The sequence below is a fragment of the Electrona antarctica genome (assembly GCF_951216825.1).
Source record: "Electrona antarctica genome assembly, chromosome: 4".
Lineage (NCBI taxonomy): Eukaryota > Metazoa > Chordata > Actinopteri > Myctophiformes > Myctophidae > Electrona > Electrona antarctica.
Window position 1 is genome coordinate 14,286,448 of NC_136809.1, and position 13,027 is coordinate 14,299,474.

At 43.5% G+C, this 13,027-nt stretch overlaps 1 protein-coding gene across 1 annotated transcript in view; it reads left to right on the top strand.

Moving 5' to 3' along the window:
• The window catches only part of LOC306922553 (stromal cell-derived factor 1-like), an 86,326-nt gene that overhangs the window by 61,381 nt on the left and 11,918 nt on the right, over positions 1-13,027 (top strand). The window lies entirely within an intron of this gene.

Below are 13,027 nucleotides of genomic sequence, written 5' to 3' on the forward strand. Positions count from 1 at the left end.
TAGAAACAGTTCAGTGGAATAACAGGGACAGCGCAAGGGAATGGTCCTGGTGTGTAACTTAACTTGAACCATCTTCAGAAATGTGGTTTCAGACTTCAGAGTCGTTGAAATGTAGCCTATATACCTTTGGCCCAGATACATCTGCTTGACGAGCCAGCATGTCCTCCATCCCTCAACTGTCACGTCTGACCATGGCAACGTGATTCCAAACTACCATTTTGTTGCTACTAAATCGCTTCCAAAATGACTCATTCTTTTCATTCCTACCACAAGTCTGCCAACAGCGTTTGTAATACGACGGTGGGAAAATGAAACCTGTTGGCTCGTGCATAAATAAAATAGATAGAATAGATACATGCACACACAGTGGTGTAACACAAGGAGACAGGTTTTTGTATAGCTGTTGGACTCCAAACTGGGAGTCGAGTTTGCCTTTGACAGGGTTCCGATTAGCAATGAGGCTTACTGTACAAGCAGCTGTCTTCACGCGGTATTCCCAGATAGGGATTCTGATGACACACACACCAGTCCTGGAACAAGTTCTACATGTGTGTGTGTGTGTGTGGGCTGCAATGGGGAGTAGCTTTAGGGAAATCATGCATGCCAAACAGGCAATGTAATATTACACAGTACTGATACATAAAGCATCTGTGTAACATTGCACCGTCATATTTTACTTATCATGGATTATAGTGTCCATTAACCAACAGATAGAAGTAATACTGATATGCTTAATGCGGCTACTATAGTTACATACTGCCATACAAACACGTGTGCACAAACAAACAAGCTGATATAAAAATGCACGTACCACCACATACCGGTACACATGCACGCACACACATACTTCACCACCTTTGTCTTGCGCCCATTGGAAGTTTTCTTCTTTCATTGTGGGTGTTTTTTCTTGGGGATCCATTGAAGCCAACTGAACCATCTGGTGTTCCATTCAGTGGGACTGAGGGCCTGGCATCGGAGGTCAGAGTGTGTGTGTGTGTGTGTGTGTGTGTGTGTGTGTGTGTGTGTGTGTGTGTGTGTGTGTGTGTGTGTGTGTGTGTGTGTGTGTGTGTGTGTGTGTGTGTGTGTGTGTGTGTGTGTGTGTGTGTGTGTGTGTGTGTGTGTGTGTGTGTGTGTGTGTGTGTGTGTGTGTGTGTGTGTGTGTGTGTGTGTGTGTGTGTGTGTGTCATCAAACCCACCACCAGCCCACCGGCATCTTTCAATAGAGCTCTTACTAGGTAGGTGTATGGACAGGTCATACACATGCATGCATGCGTGCGTGTGTGTGTTCAAGCACGCAAGTGTGCATGTTCACATCTATATAGCTGTTTGCCTTCCTTTGCTTGAGCCTGTATGTTATTCATGTGTGCATGCATGTGCGTGATTGATTCTATATTGAGTCCAATTAAACAATTAAAAACGGGTCAGAAGAGAAAATTGATTTCTATGAAAATGTGTAGTGAAATGAAATAGCCTGAATGTGGTCCTTTCTTTGTAATTCAAATGGTTGAGCATTGGCACTAAGAATCGTTTTATATTTCTGTTATGAGTGCAGGTGGACTAAAACAGCATCATTAGTCTTTTTATGTTTAACATTTCACAAATATGAAATAATGAAGCTTCACAGTGTTCAGCTAATTAATTCATCATTTCAAATACACAATGTTGGCCTGGGCTGTGGCTCAGTGGTCCAGGCACCTTGGCCGGTAGTCCGCGTCTGGCAGTGTGCCGCGGGTTCGACTCCCGATCCCGACGGCCCTTACTGCATGTCACTCCCCCATCTCTCTCCCCCATTTCCTGTCAGCCTACTGTCTGTACCTCTATAAAAAATATAAAATAAAGGCGAAAGCCACAAAAATACATACAAAAAAAGAGAAATACACAATGTTTACAGATGAAAGACTCGTTATATAACTGGGTAGACAAGCCAAGAATCTGACACCGATCTGGATGCTGATGGAGCTTACAGAATTATCCAAGTGTACATACAAATTATTCTGATGTTTCTGGGGACTGATTGTCAGCGGGCCAGCGGCTGAGAATGGAAGACCTATTGCTATACGCCAAGGCAGTCACTGCTTCAGCCAGAATACTGACGCCTGATACAAGACACATTGCCCATGCGTTTATTAAACCTTGGAACCTTGTGTTGGTTTTCTGGGCAAGTGGTATAAGAGGTAGCCTTGCTGTAACCTTGCTTTATGGGCCTGCTGCTGTTTAATAACCACCACACAACACTTAATGATCAGCCTTGTTTTCTTTCCATGCTAGAACTCTACATTCAGACATATCGGCATGCAGACATGCACACAGCTGAAGTAAGTACTAGTAATACTGAATTAATAATTATTCAATAATCAATAAATAATTTGAATGAGAAAGGAATATAAATTCTACCGTTACAAGTAGCAGCTGCAATAAGTGTGATATATCAAGAATTAATTCAATATAGTTATTGGATAAATCTCCAAATCAATTGGATAAGTCTCCTATCACGGTTCTCTACACGGTCCGCAACCACTCTGTACTGAATCTCAGTACTGTATGTCTTGTATTTCGTAATGACAACACGACTGTTTGATCATTTTAAACAGAAGTCGTTTAATCAGCGCTATAGCCATGAATGCCTCGTGACACTTTCCTCTGGGGTGTTCTGTGTGGACTTTGATCTGTCACACTGGATCAAGTGTGAGGATTTATGACTGCATTCCATCTGGGAACAATCTCTAAAGGGACTTGAAACTCTCTTCTTGCTATCCCCCCTGAGAGAGAGAGAAAGAGGAGCTTGTCATGTTTTCACAAGCAGGTCATAAATTTGGGGGTGCTGAGAGGAAGGGACCATAATACTGTGCTAATGGGTTACTATTACTATATTACTGGCCTGAGTGAACAGAAGTGATCTGAGAAGCAGACGGTTCCATTCCTCAAAGTGAAGCGCTGCTCCGTGCAGAGCCCGCAATGTTTACCATACCAGATACATTTGAGTGGGATAAAACCACAAGATTAAAGGGAGGGATATTTTCACTAAACATCAGCACTCTGAAGTGTCTTAAAACGTTTTATATATTGCACGAGGCTTGCGGACGTGAGTGCGCGGACTCTGCTCTATCATCTCTGCGCGCTTATAGAAGTTCATCAGAAAACAGCCTTAGCCCCTCGTTTTCTCTCCCCCATGAGAGGCAGTGGTTCAGTGGATGTGCATGAAGTCAACAACATTCCGGGACACCGTTTGAGCAACATCACATCTCAATTGTTTATTCCCCCACTTCTGAAAACATTTCATGATGTTTCTTTTTGACGCGGCTCATAGATTCCCCAAAACAGCAATGGAAAGTCGGTTTTGATAATCTGGGGCATGTTGTCCAACGGGCCATTAACCCATTAATAATAACAACAGTGTGTGAACTAGAACTATACAGAAATTGCTGTTGGATAAATGCCATACTGTATGCAATCAAACAGGTACTATTATGAAGGGCCATGAATCATTGAACAATAAATATTGAACCTATTATGTTAAATATTTTGCATCCACCATCCTTTGTAAAGCCCAGATTTTCTTTGAAATGATTCTCAGGCCAAACATATATAAATGCAAAGGTTTTCATCATGGTTCTGCAATAACATTAGTGTCAACTTATTTCTGCGTTTTTACACAGGAAGTGTGTGTGTGTGTGTGTGTGTGTGTGTGTGTGTGTGTGTGTGTGTGTGTGTGTGTGTGTGTGTGTGTGTGTGTGTGTGTGTGTGTGTGTGTGTGTGTGTGTGTGTGTGTGTGTGTGTGTGTGTGTGTGTGTGTGTGTGTGTGTGTGTGTGTGTAATGATGCTGATGTATTTGTCTGGGGGGCGGGCGGGTAATGGCCTGCAGGGAAGCAGCTTGGTGATAAACGGGCATCTGTATCAAATTTGTGTGCGTGTGCGTGTGTGTGTGTGTGTGTGTGTGTGTGTGTGTGTGTGTGTGTGTGTGTGTGATGGGGGGGGGGAGGGGTCCAAGAGTGCGTGCATGCCCATGTTAGCGTGTTTAGAATATCTCGGCAGGTCAGCTGTAGCGTGTTCTTCCAGATCCTATCGAGGCAGTGAACCATCCTGAGTAGAAACCAGTTGGCTAATCGCCTGAAAAGGAGCCTGCTACTGTGGACTGTGGATGGACACGACACATGAATGGTAACAATATCGCAGAATAGGAGAAAGGAAAGTGATATACAGATGAAGAGATTGGGAGGCAACGAGACAAATGGTGCATTAGGACAGCGATATAGTTGGGAAAACGGGAAGAAAAGCAAACAAAAAGTGAGAAAATGAGAACGGTTCAGATGACATGGTGCCTAGTGAGAAGAGAAGAAAACAAATCCTACTATCTCCATTCTCCAGTCTTTAGAGTGTGAAGTGTATGAGATTGTGAAGGAGGGAGTGGTGGTGGTAGAAGAGAGCTCCCACTGTTATTGGCTGAACAGCCTGCCAGGCCAGGGTCATGTGACCCCGAGTCCCTTCACAGCATACGGAATATCTCCCCCTCGGTTGGCCGTGGTGCTGACCATGTTCCACCGTAACGCAGCACTCACTTGAGTGTGTCGGTCAAGAGCTGCCGAGAAGCCGGCACTGGAAAGAATCTCTGGCTCTGCCCTTGTGCGCATGCACGCTCGCATGTTTGTGTGTGTGTGTGTGTGTGTGTGTGTGTGTGTGTGTGTGTGTGTGTGTGTGTGTGTGTGTGTGTGTGTGTGTGTGTGTGTGTGTGTGTGTGTGTGTGTGTGTGTGTGTGTGTGTGTGTGTGTGTGTGTGTGTGTGTGTGTGTGTGTGTGTGTGTGTGTGCGCCAACAGAGTTCATCCTGATGTGCCAGACACACATCATATTAAAATGTCAGAGCCATCTGAAATTTACATTAAAAAGTCACTATCTACTCCTGTTACGCAACAGGATACTATACTGAATGCCACTATGTACATACTATATATGTGTATACTTTTTACTGCATATTCTATATTTCCGGCTGCTAAGTTATTCTCCTCATATATCATGCACTCCCCTTTGCTGCTATTAAAGGGTTTACTTGTCTTCTTCGTAAGCTGTACATTTTTTTGTTTTTGTTTTTTTCTGACTTTTTATTTAGGTTGCAAAAACTGTATATCTTCAACACAGTCGACAGAGGGAGGGACAGGGGCAAAAACATAATCTCCACCTCATCAGGCTTAAAGGGATATTTCACTTTCAAATAAAAGAAACATTAAAAAACATAAAACATAAAAATAGGTAATGCTTTTTATTACTTTTTGATATATTCTTTTAATGGCATTTTTATTTGACAGTGAACTGCTGCTACGCAAACTGATGTTTCCAATTTCTCTCCAGGTTGTTCTTGGCCTAGGTCAGCCCTGGCCCGAGGTGAATTTAATACATTTCAATTCGTCAATTTCAAAACAGCGCCACGATCGCCCGTTGCCACGGGAACGCGTAGAAAGGAGGGCAAAACATCCACGCCGATTAGTGTGTCTTTTTCTCTGACAGCACATAAAGGAGGTGATGTCATCATTAAATAATGTCAGGCTGTATGTGATGTCAGTCACACAAAATGGGAACTGATCCCAAACCTGCCCTTAGGGATGGGCAATATATCAATATTATATTGATGTCGTGATAGGAGACTAGACATTGTCTGGGAATTTGGATATTGTAAAATCGGATGTTGTCTTATCCTGGATTTAATCACTGAAAAATAATTCAGCACTCTATATAGCCGATTTACAAGCTCATAACGCATCGTAAAGCTGCTATTTTCTTTTTTTATATATATTAGACAAATTACAATTATTGTCACAATATCGATATTCCGGAATATTTTTTATCACCCAGCTCTACATGCTCCTCTTTAGGCCAGTGTTTACATACACACACACAGGCACACACACACACACACACACACACACACACACACACACACACACACACACACACACAGGCAGGTAGACACGCTCGCTCGCAGGCAAAAACGCGCACACATACCTACACACTTACCGTACATACTCACAGAGAGAGACGGGAGGAGCAATAGACATTGAACTTTCACCAGCAGAGCCACACAGACACGCATGCACGCACACACACACACACACACACACACACACACACACACCCTCAGAGTGTACGTCTTGGTCAGACCACACGCCTGCGGTCACTGAGCGTTCATGGTACATCCCATCCAATTAGAATTTGTGTCATGACAACCATGTGGCCTCATGTTGGACAGCTGCATGCGCACATCCCAACACACACGCTCCTCTGAGTCCCTCACACACACACACACACACACAAATGCAATGTACACACATAATCGATCTTGTAACCAAGGGGGCGGGGGGCAATGCTACAACTCACTGTCTCTTATTTTTTACTCAACATCCCATAATATATACAGTAAACACACACCCTGTCCTATACAGCACCTGAAACCATGGCGACGGGGTCGGGCACCAACTATGCTCTTGACAAATATACGGTATAGTCAGAGCAGAGGGACTGAATGTGGCTGTCTAAAGGAAAGAAGGAAAGAAACAGAGGAGAGCAGAGGAGGGGCAGGCATTTATTTTTCTTTGTTTGGAAAAGCATCCATTGAGCAGAATTTGGTGTCATGCCAGAGTCTGTCCTCCGTGGCCCGGCACAACGTAAACTGGATTAGTCTTTGAGAGGCCTGTTCTCATATGTAAGTGACAGTGGAAACTTCAAACGTATTTAGGAGGTGTCTAGCGAAAGACTGGCGTTTGGGGACAAAAGGACATGCTTTCACATGGAAATGACTTTCATTATATTTCAGCAGACATAGCCTGAGCGTATGACTAGTAAACTGTGTATGTTAATGTTAACACACAGCAAAGTATACAGAGTTAGGTTAATTTAAACCTATACAACCTGTACGTTTTATGTCTGACAACGGACATTGTTGCAGGTACCTCTCCTTCAGGAGATGGAGACATCCATCTCCTGAAGGAGATAAACAATGACAAACAATGTCCGTACTACAATGGAGATGGTGGTGCATCTAGTGTCCAATCCGGTGCGTGGTCTGCTTAAAAATCACCTGACCAAGAGCTACCGTGGCGTAGACATTTCTCAATGGAAAAGTAGGGAGGCCACCTCCCAACTACTAGTGCAGATATGCTATAATATGTTATAACAGTGTTGTACCAATACCAATACTGTTCTTGAAAGTTATTTTGTATTATAGTTTTAACGAACATAAATTCAATATAATATGGCCTGGGTCGGCCTAGCGGTCCAGGCACCTAGGCTGGTAATCGTGCTTGACAGCGTGTCGCGTGTTCGAGTCCCGATCCCGACGAACCTTGCTGCGTGTCTTCCCCCCCATCTCTCTCCCAGTTTCCTGTCGACTTACTCTGAATCTATCAATAAAAGGTAAAAAAAAAAGGCCCAAAAATATCTTAAAAATACATTCAATATAATACAATATATTACAGTACAGTGCACAATACACAGCACAGTACAACGTTTAATTTAAATTAAGCTGAAGGCTTTGATCCATTCATATTGAATGTGAATCCATTAGAGCTGCACTCGGGACTCCTTGATTCATTACTGATTAATGAACCATAAAATGTTTAGTGTGTGTGTGTGTGTGTGTGTGTGTGTGTGTGTGTGTGTGTGTGTGTGTGTGTGTGTGTGTGTGTGTGTGTGTGTGTGTGTGTGTGTGTGTGTGTGTGTGTGTGTGTGTGTGTGTGTGTGTGTGTGTGTGTGTGTGTGTGTGTGTAATACTGTAATTATACAACAGATAACTAATTGTACAACAGATAACTCTAAGAGCAATCCATCTTTATGTGTTGTCCTTATATGTTGTCATGTTGTCATAACAGCCACAAGTGAGAATTAGTGTGTGTGTGTGTGTGTGTGTGGTACTGAGCGTGGAGCATTGATTGAGGGGTGTACCCCGCCCCCCCCCCAAGAGAGACCAGCAGCTGAGGCTCAGGAAAAACAAACATGTGAGCTGATAACAGCACCCCCCCCCCCCCCCCCCCCCCCCCCCCCCCCCAAAATAACACACACATCCATCTCAAAACCCTCCACCTTTTAAAGCCAGGCCGTTCTTGGGCGCCCCTTTTACCCTTGCCATGCAAAAATGAGGACCCTGTGACGTGGCTGTTGAACCGAAAGTATTAGCCGATGCTGTTTCCTTAGGTAGATCTAGCATGAAACTAGCATGGAAGACACTAATCTGCTAAGCGGAGCCTAGCGCTAATTTGTTATTGATCTCCTAATATAGTACTTCGCCTCATATATCACCTCATCTACGCCTCAATTCGGAGATTAACGCTGCTAAAGATCGCCGCCATTATGGAGCTCTATGGAGCACGCCTCGTCGCTATGGAGCAGAGTTATTTGGTTATTTTCGCCGTATATTTTTGTAAATAATATAATGATCATTGATTCTGTACTATAAACACCAGAAAACGTAAATATACGACGGTAGCATTAAAGTGCTGGGTTTTATAAAACGTAAATATACGATTATGGCATGAAATGTATTTACCCGAAACCCGCAGTTTTTCACCCAATAAATAAAACATGCACGCATGCACACACTCACTCACTCACAGTCAAGCACGCACGCACATGACACTCGCACGCACGCGCATGCACACACACACACACACACACACACACACACGGACAAAACTGAAAGGCCTGTCCAACATTGTAAACTGACATTAGGTGTGAGTCAAGCCATACATTAGGTTAGCTACAGTAGGTTACCATTTAAAAAGTACATAATAATTAGACGTAGGATTCCTAATATATTTATTCAACAGCAACATTCGTCTCAATTTCCGCACATTTCTCCAGATGTTGATTAATGTTTATATCTGTAGTATAATAAATCACAGCTCTGCTGGTAGGCTATAAGGCCAGCCAGTGATTGTGTACTGTTGTTTATCCAAGCCCAGCAGAGGGAAACCTTTCATCTGTCCTGCCACTATACAATAAAAGTGAGGACCAGGCTCAAACCACTACACAAACACAATAAACCGCACTGTGATGGAATGCCGTGCCATAGATCCCAACAGGAAAGCAGAGATCTGCTCTCTACAGGAGATCAAGACAAAGATTAGTCTCGTGTTTATTTGGTTGACGTTTAAAGCATAGAAGCCCATGAAAGACATTAATAATGTGTTTGTTTGGGTAGGATATAAGTGGTATGACACACCTGCTTATGAAAGATGATTATCGCGGCTAATGGAATGTGTGCATTGAACGATGCTTTCGATTAGCGCTTGGTGCACATTGAGAATGTGTATTGTCCTGTAGGAAATCTGTTCCTCTGATAGAGGCTAAGCTGTTTATAAGAGGGTCAGTGTGTGTGTCTGTCTGTCTGTCTGTCTGTGTGTGTGCCTGTGCGGATCTCACAAACCGCTGGACCGGTCAGTGTCATACATTTCTTGTTCACATATACTTTTTGAAATATTTAACTTTAACTTTTTTTTATAATGGAATACATTTGAGCTCGGAATCTCAAAATCTGGGCATGATGATGTCATCTGGCTAGAGTACACTCTTTTTCAGAGCCAGGCCTTCAATAAGGAAGAGAGTGGTGGTTGAATCTGGCTGAAACCTTGGCCAAATACAGAGTAATTTATAGGTCATAGACAACTGGCGTCACAGATCCACATGAAGGCAAGCTGTTATTGGACCCAGTCTTGTCTTTTTCACTTGATTAGATTTATTTCTTGCAAGAAGTCTTCATCATACAAAACGTTAGGAAAAATACACAGCACTGCAGTTTTATTTTTTCAGCTTTTTTACTCACTAGGACCTCTAAAGAATATTTTCTGTTATCATTCTTATCTCTTCGACTTTTAGCTCGCTAAAAACAGGGTTAACATTAACCCCTTGAGGCGTATATAATTCGTAGCATGATTAATAGCGAAAAGTTCAACTACAGGCTGAACTCGTATAGATTTTTGGGACATTTTTGCTCAAAGTTGGGACGCCAGGTTGAACGTGTTTTTTAACACACGTGGTGACCTTTGTTTTTGGGGGGTGGCGGTACACCTCAGACGGTGTTGATCTGACGCAGACCATCCATCCACCTGAAGAACCAGACACATCCTCTCCCTCTCTGTGCCTCATCAGGACCCTCAACATGGCTGCCATTAGCCAGTAGCTCCGTCAATCAGTAGCTGGACCAGAACAAAGCCCTCCACGGCAGCCTCCGCTCCTCTGTAACCCAATACAGGAGACATGAAACGCTGGCCTCTGACCCCGTGTGTGATACAAGTGGCAGCGTTGTCCCACAGGCCAGCGGTGTAACGTGCCAAACACATTCCCAATGTCTGGGCGCTAACTGTCACAGCTGGCCTCTGTGGCGTGTTAGCACCGCCCTGGCTAAAGCACATCTGACATTTGTTGCTGTGTCTCGGCAACGATTCTGTTGAGTGTGAAAAAAACTAAAACTAAATGATTAGCAGGCGCTTTTAAATCACTTTCAACCCGATGTCCCTATTTTGGGCATGTCATTATAGTAGAAAACCTAAGGCGTTAAGTGGATAAGATTGTTTCGAGTCTAGTGAGCAAATTTTATATAACTGACTTAAATGACACAACATGTTATCTTACCACAGAAAACCCATGGGGAAAATTACAACTCTTTTATGTGCGTGCGTGCGTGCGTGCGTGCGTGCGTGCGTGCGTGCGTGCGTGGGTGCGTGCAACGTGTGTGCATGCATGCATGTGCATGTGGCTGTGTGCATGCATGCGTCTACTTGTGCATGCGCCTGCGCGTGGGTGTGTGAGTGTATGTAACCCACTCTCCCCTTGCAGGGGTTTTCACTTGAATGTGTTCTTAGTTAACTCACAGTGGTAAATACATGCTGTAATTGATTGGGGCGGCATTGGGGGTGTAAGTGAATTTGTACAGAACGAAGTGTGACCTTATAAACCCCTCCCTCCATCCGCAGAGAATATGACAGCAACCCCTTTTAGCTTACAAAGTTCCAACATTCCAAAAAGTCATTCTCAACCCATTTATCAAACATATAAACAAATGTATTCCCTTAAGTTTCATATACGCACTATCAAAAAAGATGGATAAAATTGGGCCTCTCTAAATTAAAATAAGGACTTTAAATTCTACACAAACTCCTCAGTGGTAATTTATCCATTTGTAACTCTGAGAGTGTGCAAATGTAACCAAATGGAGGCGCATTTGGTTACATTTGTGCGCTAAGTGTGTGTAAAAAAAAACACTCCCGATTTTACGGTGTAAAAACTGTATTATCTTGCTAATTAGCTGAGCCGTAAAACAGTAACAATTCAATCTCTGGTGTAAAACCACCTAAGTAAATTCCACCGGGGTGATTTGAGGTCTGTTTTTTTCACACTGTGGTTTGATCTCACCACTGTTAATGACAGGTATATTGGGTGGCCCTTTGGCTTACAGTAAACACCCACTCTGTTTTATGGCTGCCTGCAGCCCTGCAAGAGCTCACCCGGCACGGTACCATCGTATGGGCCTTTTAAACTGTACGAGGATGGGTCTCCAGCTTATATGAAGCGACATGCGGTCTTTAATGGATTTAATGGGGGTGGGCCCAGCATCTCTGACTGCCTGACAGAGTATAATACATCACGTTCTGGTTCAGAAAACCTCCGTTTTGTAAAATGTGGCAATGGTTCATTTTGTTGGAAAAATGTCTGCACACTGTGACACCTGGTCATATTTCTAGAGTGCTGCAGATTATGATATGGCAGCACGCATGCACGCACGCACACTACATGCATGCACAGACACACACACACACACACACACACACACACACACACACACACACACACACACACACACACACACACACACACACACACACGCATGCATGTACACACAAATAAAGACATTTAAACTCACATCTGTGTCCTGTTAGACTGTCCCTCGCTATTTAAGTCCTCTTTCTGCTAGATGATGTTGGAGGTTCTCAGACCAACCAGAGCGTTAGGACTATAATTGCTTTGGGAACCAGCGTTTGAGATCAGCTGTCCCATAAGGCACTGTTACGTAGCCACCTGTTACAGCACTGATGCCATTATTTTCACCTCTGAAAGTCCTTTACATGTTGCTTGCACTGAGTGTGTATACTATGAAGATACAGGCACTGAGTGTGTATACACACTGAGTGTGTACACACTATGAAGATACAGGCAGTGATTGAGTGTGTACTGTACACACTATGAAGATACAGGCAGTGATTGAGTGTGTACACACTATGAAGATACAGGCAGTGATTGAGTGTGTACACACTATGAAGATACAGGCAGTGATTGAGTGTGTACACACTATGAAGATACAGGCAGTTATTGGACCAAGAGGGCACTGGATTATCTCCTGCTTTTGTGGCCATTTATTTCGGTGTACAATGATACCCACATTGGAAAGTTGAGATTTTTGGGAGGTTTTAGTCAAATCTGCCAAAAACTGAATATCACACAATTCCTATACCAAATGGACCCTTGAGGATCTGTAAAGCTGGCCTCTGAGAGTATACAAATTAAACCAAATGGACCCATAAGGGTCCATTTGTACACTCTCAGAGTAAACTTAACACTCACACTTATACAGGGCAGGGCAGGATCCAATGCCTCTCTGCTCGGCACTCAGCATTGAGAACGATGCATGTCAGGTAAATCCTTGTGAAACATGAGCAGATGTTGTTCTTCATTCACTTTTCCTTTTTGACTCATCTGTCATCACTGACCATAAAAATGTGGAGTTGCAGTTTGTTGGAGAGGAATTGTAAAGTCGGTGAGAACAGTCCAGCGGAGCTCAGTGAAGACATGAGGCAGATATAAATCATTGGAACAGAGCCAGAGGACCAGGAGTCAACACACAGAGAGAGAGAGAGAGAGAGAGAGAGAGAGGTCAGATGCCCAGTAAAAAACAAAACAACATTCAGCTGTATACAACATTGGCACAGCAGCAGGGAGCCCTGGCTTTGAAAATAGTCTGATTGATTGACTGGCGGGACATGGGGAGGTGAT